Source organism: Crocodylus porosus, unplaced genomic scaffold, assembly GCF_001723895.1.
Source record: "Crocodylus porosus isolate Cpor-Errol unplaced genomic scaffold, CroPor_comp1, whole genome shotgun sequence".
NCBI lineage: Eukaryota > Metazoa > Chordata > Crocodylia > Crocodylidae > Crocodylus > Crocodylus porosus.
In genome coordinates, this window is record NW_017728886.1 from 212,991,749 (window position 1) to 212,999,694 (window position 7,946).

At 40.3% G+C, this 7,946-nt stretch overlaps 1 protein-coding gene across 3 annotated transcripts in view; it reads right to left on the reverse strand.

Moving 5' to 3' along the window:
- Positions 1–7,946, reverse strand: part of NCOA2 (nuclear receptor coactivator 2) — a 267,032-nt gene that overhangs the window by 258,346 nt on the left and 740 nt on the right. The window lies entirely within an intron of this gene.

Sequence of the window (7,946 nt, forward strand, 5' to 3'; positions counted from 1 at the left end):
AGATCAAGGCCCCTGTGGTGAGGGACAGTGCTACAGAGGTAGGAGCAAGGATAAATTGAGTAGGGCCCTGGCCGAGTGGGACTTACCTGCTTGGGAGGCATGCCCCCAAATAATTTTTTCTCCCTCTGCCTCAGTCTGCCCCCAACGCAGACTTACCTGCCTAGCGGGGGAGGGGAGAGGCAGCAGTACACAGTAGATCTTGAGTTGCTTTTAAATGCCAAAGGTGATCTCCTACTTAAAAAGGTTGGCGACCCTTCGTTTAACCCCCAGCCCAGTTATCTAACCCCCAAAGAGAAATCTTTTGATTGCTAAACAAGAGAACAAAAATATTACTGATAAATCCAAGACAGAATTAATGACACCATTTTAGTACTTTGACCCATTTCACTTATTTTTTATTCAAGCTATTATATTATTTATTCAAGCTTTTATTCAAGCTACTAACCATGATAGTATTCCTCCCATATTTCTCTCCAATAACAATGGAATGCCTTCATACGAGGTACATCTGGCAGTGTTAAAGGTGCATTTTTCCCTAAAGTCTACACAACAAGAATCAGCAAATAAGCAATTAACATCAAACTTTTATGTACTACTGAAAGGAACAAAGTGAAAGACTATACTTCTTAGAGCTGCACCCAGAAGAGAACCCCCATCATAAGTGGGCAAGCTTAATGAATTAAATATTTTGCTGACCATGTACATTTTGTCTTCAGACTCCTGCAACTTGAGCATTAAGAGCAATACATTATGACTGTATCTTCCAGAGAGAGGAAAAGATAAAATAGTTAACCGGGTTCTCTCATTGCTGAGCAGACAAAATACCACCAAACAGCAGAACTGAGGTAAATTATTGTAGTCTGCCTCCATTAAAAATGTTATGCCTCCTTACATCAGAGCAATCCTCAACTGAAAAAGAGCAAAATGTGTTTTCCATTGTAAATACCGGAACACATAGGTAAAACAATGGAAAACAGATTTTTTTAAAAGTATAACTATTAAGAGCCATACTATATTAAATAATCAATAGATCACTCAGTCATTTAAAAATAAATACAATTCTGCTGTTATGACATTATATCATTAAATATTATAGTTCTGATGCTAAAATTAAAAATACTTTAAAAACTAACACATTTGAAGTTGAAATGGAATTTCCATACTGTAGTACCAAAATGTACTAAGTACATCAGATTCACCCAAGAACCTTGTCTGCCTATGTCCTTAGACCAACACAGCTACACCTATACCTCTAAAATAAGTATAAATCTATTAACTTGAACTAGTCTCCTAAACTTTGCCTTGTCAAAGAATGTGTGCTGAATACTATAATATGAAAGGAAAAGAATGCACTAGTCTTCCAAATCTAGCCAGTTTGAATTTGTGTACTAAGCAAAACAGGTCAAATGAATTTTGTGATCTAAATACACGTCTTCTGGCACATCTACATTACAACCAGTTTATGTTGAATTTTTTTGTTGGGAGGCCCAAGGTGTAACAGAAGAAAACTAAAACCTAGGCACCTCTGCTAATATACAACTTTGTACATCTCTCCACAACTAGCTAGCCAGTGTTTACCATCATGAGTACTAAACGCATCTCAATGTAATTGTTTCTTAGCGTTTCTACCTTCACAGTCCAACTTTTATAGTTCATTATTATGACAACTGTATGATAAGGTTGAAGTAAGCTTGTAAGATACTCCACAATCAGGAAAAAAAAAAAACCAAGAATAGCATCAAAATACATTATTAAATTTATCTGCAGACCAGAATTCTCTCCTCTACATAAGGCACATCTACGCAAGATGTTTACTACACAGTTGACTAATTAGCTTTACAGTAAACATCTCACGTCTACACATGTGCTCTATTAGCTTGGAGTAAACTAATTTATTCCACTGCAGGACAATACTTGTAAATACTCTGCAGCAGTGAAGATGCTAGAGGGGCTGGCTCAGGTGCAGGCAATATGACCCATGGGCTGGAGTCAGCCAGCCAGGCCATTCTATCTAGTCCACAGGACCCCTAAAAAATGTAGAAAATCAATTATTATCTTCCTGTGGCTGCCTGTCTAAGATGACAAGATGCCAGCAGCAGCAGCAGGACCCAGGAAGAGCCAGCAGCAGGACCCAAAGGGAGCAGCAGCAAGGTCCTCCCAGCCTCACCTCACCCCCAGCCAGAAGCTTTTACCTGGCGACCCTCGGGCTGTTCCCCACCTCCCTCTGCCCAAGAGTGGAGAATCAGATAAGAACAGGTGAAGCTGGGTGGCCAGCAAGGAGCCAGCACCATGCAATTCCCAGCTGGCTTGCTGTTGCTTCTATCACAGAAGAATACCTGCAGCTCCAGGGAAACCCCCACACTGGAGCCAGTTGCCTTCCCTGCCTCCTGCTGTGCATGTCTGCAGACTCCACTAAGAGTGGAGGGAGCCCTGCCCCCTGCAGAAACCAGTGTGGGACTTCCCCTGGTATGTGTATGGGAGTTGCAGACACACAGCGTGGAGCCCCTGTGACAGAGGCTGCAAGGCAGACTGCACTCCCCACCATGTGCAGCAACAACCCCCCCACTCCACCATACATCCTCCCCACCACAGCCCACCATACACACACAATATAAAACAGTGAGACTTTTTTTTAGTTATTATGCAATCCCTTCTACATGCAGTACACAAACACAAATCATGTCAAATATCTGTTGTAATAAAATTCAAATACGTTTTAGTAAGTGTTTGACTTCTTGTATATGATTAGGTTTTTTCCTGATTCTAGACAGCAACCCACCCTCCCAAAAGGATTATTTCTGGGAGGCAAGGGGAGGGACTTCTGGTGGCAAAGGTCAGGGATAGAGGGGCAGGACTTCAGGTCCCAATATGGTGATCAGGGGGCAGAGCAACTGCCAAGAGGCGAGGCTATACATGCAGCCCTTCACAGCTAACCAAAACTCATTAAGCGGCCCTCTACCTAAAATAATTGCCTGACCCTTGGCTGGATGGAGCATAAGGGTGCTTCAGTGCAGGGGCTACCGGCCAGCTAGCCGCACACTGAAGCTCCGTCTTGCTCCAGTCATCCACTCTGCAGCATGTTGAGCTGGGGGGAGCAGCCCAGGGCTGGTAGTCTGCCAACCAGGGCCTCCTGCAAACTGGGACTGCTCCACCTCAGCTCCATGTGCTGTGCATGAATAAACTGTGGAGCTTATTACTCCAGAGTTGGTGTTCCTGGGTGTACATTCAAATGGCATGCCTGGGAGCACTAAACTCTGGAGCTATAAGCTCAGCAGTTTATTCGTGCAACGTAATTGCACGCATAGGTGTGCCCATATATTTACAGCTAAGTACCCCCAACACAATCAGTAAGCTACAAATAATCAGCATACCACTGTACTATTTCTTAGGTATTTTTTCTTCAAAGGTAATGTAGTGTTTATTAAAGGTGCCATCTGGATAGCACTGAAAAAGTAATTCCTTCTAGTAATGCACAAAGAAAACACAGCATGCACAAGAGTGGTCTTCATAATATATGCATTAGGAGTAACACGCAAAATGTTATTCTAGTTTCTACACTAATTCTTCAGTCCTTGAAATCTCCACTGAACCAGGCAAGAAGAGTGCCAGTTCAGATAGGCTGACTATAAATTCCACCAAAATCAGCAAGGTCCTACATACCTCCTACACAAGAGGAGCTTTCAAACACCTCCACAAAAGAATAATGTTCTAAGATTCTCTAACAGAGGATCACAGAATTATGAGGCAGTCCACATTTTTTTAAATCTACTATGTCTAAGCTCTTGTCTTTACATTATCCACTGCGCAACTGACAATATTTATTATCTTTATTTTCTTAGCACAATACATATTACCCATTCCAATATAGTTTGTGAAGTTTAATATTCTGAAAATACAAACTATGCAGTGAAGAGATAAAAAGGTATCTCTAAGGAAAATATAAAATATATGCTCCAAAAAGCTTTCCAGAATAAAAGTTGCCTGGATGCAAAGAAAGAAAAAGTTACACTAGCTGTCAGTCATAACTGCCAAAATAAGAGTGGGGCAAAAGCAGCATCCCCCAGTGATTATACATGAGAAGGATCATTATGGAAGACATTTAAAGAAATAAATACCATTCAGTGGTATCATTATGTCACTAAAAACACCCCAATATGATGTTGGTATGTTATATAACTCTAGACCTTCAAATGCATTAACTAATTTTAAGCTGAAAAAGCTAAACAAGATAGTAATCATGCATTTTCATGGAAACTATGTCAAAATGATTTCCACAGAAGTCTTAAAAGTAACATTCCTGTGAGTCATAATCTAATGACTAGGAATACATACAAAATAAAACTGAAAAAAATCAAGATGTGAACAAAAGGCAGAATCTGTATATATTGCCTAGCTATTTTTAAAGTTAGTGAATAACAATTTAACAACCCGCACACTTATTTCAATAGAACTACTCATGGGAGTAAGCACTATACTGTGTAATAAACATGGGAAGGACTAGCCAATAAAGGACCAGCTTCCTCAAATTCATTCTTTTCTAAGCTTGCAATACCTGTTCAAGACCATGCAAAAAACTGATAGAATAGCTAAAAAACTGCATTTTTTTAATTCCATACACCCAAATTGATTAAACCACACAGAAGTCATTTTACACATCACATTTTTGCTTGGTACCTTTTGAAGCAGCTAAGCTACTGAATCATTAAAAGTAGAATGTATCTATGTAACAGAAATACTGCTGACAAACCCTTTATTGTAGTAAAAGTCATAGACAGCTATAACAAAATGTAGCTGCTGATTAAATAAATATGAATTGTTCTTTATCTGTGCTGTTACTACACTGTAAAGTCACCATTTTTCTAAATTATTGTTTACAATGCTAAAAACGTAGAACAAACATCCTGGAAATTGCATTTATCCACTGAATTTTTACAATTGTAACAAAATAGACCACGTTAAATCTGCAAGCTATATATGCTATCCTAAGCTTCATTACCTCAACATCTAAAAGTCAAAGAATTCCTCTATAAGACTGAAATTCCCAAGAGGAGAAAAGCTCAGATCCTGTCTGCAAGCACACAATGGAATCACAGCTGACGATGCACATCTTCTTCTGGATGTCTCCATATGCTCAAGAGGGTTTTTTTTTTCCACTCTCTCTCTGTCCCTCCCTCTCCCCCTCCTCCTCCTCCTCCTCCCTGCCATGCATTAAGGGATTTGTCACTATCTGCCACCAGGAATATGAGAATATTTTCAATGACTGAAGAGAATGAAGTAAAATAATGTGTTAAACTTGAGAATTTAAAAAAAAAGTGAGGGCAAATGCCACAGCAGCCATCTAAATTAACTGAGAGGGGCAAAAGCGTGGGAGAATCTGCAGTAATAGGTGTATGAACAGAATAAATACAAAATGTCATCCTTTTCTTCCCAGTTTAAAATGTTAATGTCAGTACAATGTAAAACTATGTACTGTAACAAAATGCATCCAGCCTTCACTCTCAAAAAAAGGAACAAGAGAAATGTCAAGTCTTCATGTAGGTGTATTGCGTATAATCGAAAATACTTTACTAAAAAGAAAAATGCACAGATTTGGCAAATACTGTGCTCACACTGGATTATGTTTTTATTTTATTACTTTGAGAAACCTATAGCAATAAAACCATTAAGGAAAAAGAACACAACAAACATGCAGTGTTTGGATCAACACAGTGTTCCTTATTCAGAGCATGTTCAGAAAACAAAGAGAATGTTTGTTTTATTCAATTTACAACTGAATAAAAAAGAAAAAAAATGAATGGATGGTCTCCTCACAACCCAGATCTCAGCAACTCCTATGGTCGCCAAGATACTGATTTAAGATTCTAGCATGAAACCACAGCTTCTGTCAATATACCAGTGACATCATCAACAAAGGAAAAGAGCAGAAGACAGTGGGCATTGTAATAGCAGCTGTCTTTTTCAATGACTTTGTTATCCCTGCAGAGCAACCTGTGCTCTTTTGCAGATGGACTAGACCCCCACCCCGCACACTTTTACTTTCAACTTGGAGAAAGAAAAAAGTTGTGAGGACAGCTTAAAATTGCTTCTCTCCATAGTAATTATCATTCTGCATCATTAGTAGCAATAACAACATAAACTATTCTTAAACAAGTCAGTCTGCGGCCTATAGCACTAGTATAATGTTGTATATTATATTAAATATAGGTAGACCCTAGTGAGAGGTCCACTTTTCTGGGTGATTTATAACCATTTTCCTCCTCAAGTAACATGGTTCTACATTTAAAAACGTCATATTCCAATTACAGTATCTTATTATGCTTTAAAAAAAATGCACCCTCCTCAAATACCTGAAAAGAGTAGAAAAGTGCAACAAAGGATCTGAAAGGATTTACAAATTGCCTTCCTAGAAAAGGGGCCTTCAGAGTATGCAGGCAGTCATGCAACCTCAGTAATAGATGGATCCCTTTATTGTAAAAGTCTAAGTAAAAGTCTGAGAAAATACTAAGCTGAGGATCCTTCAAGGTTTTAACTAAAATGAATAAGCGATCGCTGTAATAAATTCACAAGCTGATCATGTTGTCCTCCAAAGCACATAGTGCACAATAACCATCAAAAAATTAAACTGAGTGTGCACTCATAGTAAATATCTATTTAATTTCCTACAAATGTATAATGTGTGAAAGAACATATTTCTTTAAGAGAAAAGCCAAAAAGTTATTCTGAATATTATTTCTGTGGTTTGACTCCCTTTAGAGGATCTACTGTATAAAAGCTTTGGTTACAGAAATTAGCTACACTGACCAAGTAGTTTTCAACCTTCTTAGACTCAAGGTATGCCTCAGAAAAATGCCAGCTCTTAGTTTTCACTCAGTTGACTATAGAAAACAATACAGCAGTTCTGTTGCAAAGAACTCAGAAAACCCACAACATGTTTTCAGCACTATGGATTCCTATTCAAAAGCTCTGGGTTTATCTTGTGAATCACGCTTGCACATCTAAAAGTGCTAATATTGAGTGACATCCTGAAAAGATCTCAGGGCTTCCCAGGGTGCCACACCACCCTGGTTAAGACTCACTGACATAAAACTCCCATGACACCCATCAGAAATGCAGAAATTTGCCCATGTCCTTAGCCAGCTTATTTCCCCCTTTGCTTTATTCACTGCGTAACATGGACCTCTCCATTCCTTTCCACCTGAACACACGTGCACATACCCATCTTACATTTAAGTGGACAACATGGATATGGCAGGAGTTCTCAAATAGCAGGACCAGTGGCCTACTGTCAGCCCATGAAATCTCCACAGGCCTTCATGCACACACTCTTCCCATCAAGCTTGACTGGAACCACCATATAGATGGGTAGACAGTGATATGTGGCCTAGCTGCACATCCTTCACTACCATCTCTGGTTTGTGAGCCAGGGTATGGGGTGTGGCACAGTACCACCCTTTCTAGTGGTAGTAGGGCAGTGCTGGTGGTGGTAGGCCATATGCAGCTGGTCAGCAACAGACAGGGCTAAGCCTCAAAACATCTCTGCTGGAGAGGAGGCCGGAAAAATAACCCAAAGCTTTCCATCCAGTTGCAGACAAGCCAAAAGCTTGGCCGGCTGCAGCTGCTTCTGCGGTCAGGTTAATAAAGCCAAAAAGGCCTAAAAGCAGAGATACAGCTAATAATAATAATACTGGGTTTTCAGGGAAAAGAATAGGTCCTTCCCTTCAGCCCCCTGCCCTCAGACAGGGGCGAGCTCAGACTCCTTCCCTGCTCGGGCGGCAGTGTGACAGCTCGTCCAGCCCAACAGACACGTTACAAAACTACCCTGAACTCTTCCTCCTCTTTTTTTCCGCCGAAATCTGCCCCCGTTTTCTCCTGGAAAGGGGCCGGGAGGGGCCCATCTTTACCACAGCGCCCTCCCCCTTCCCCCACAGTGCGGCTGCCTGAGCCCG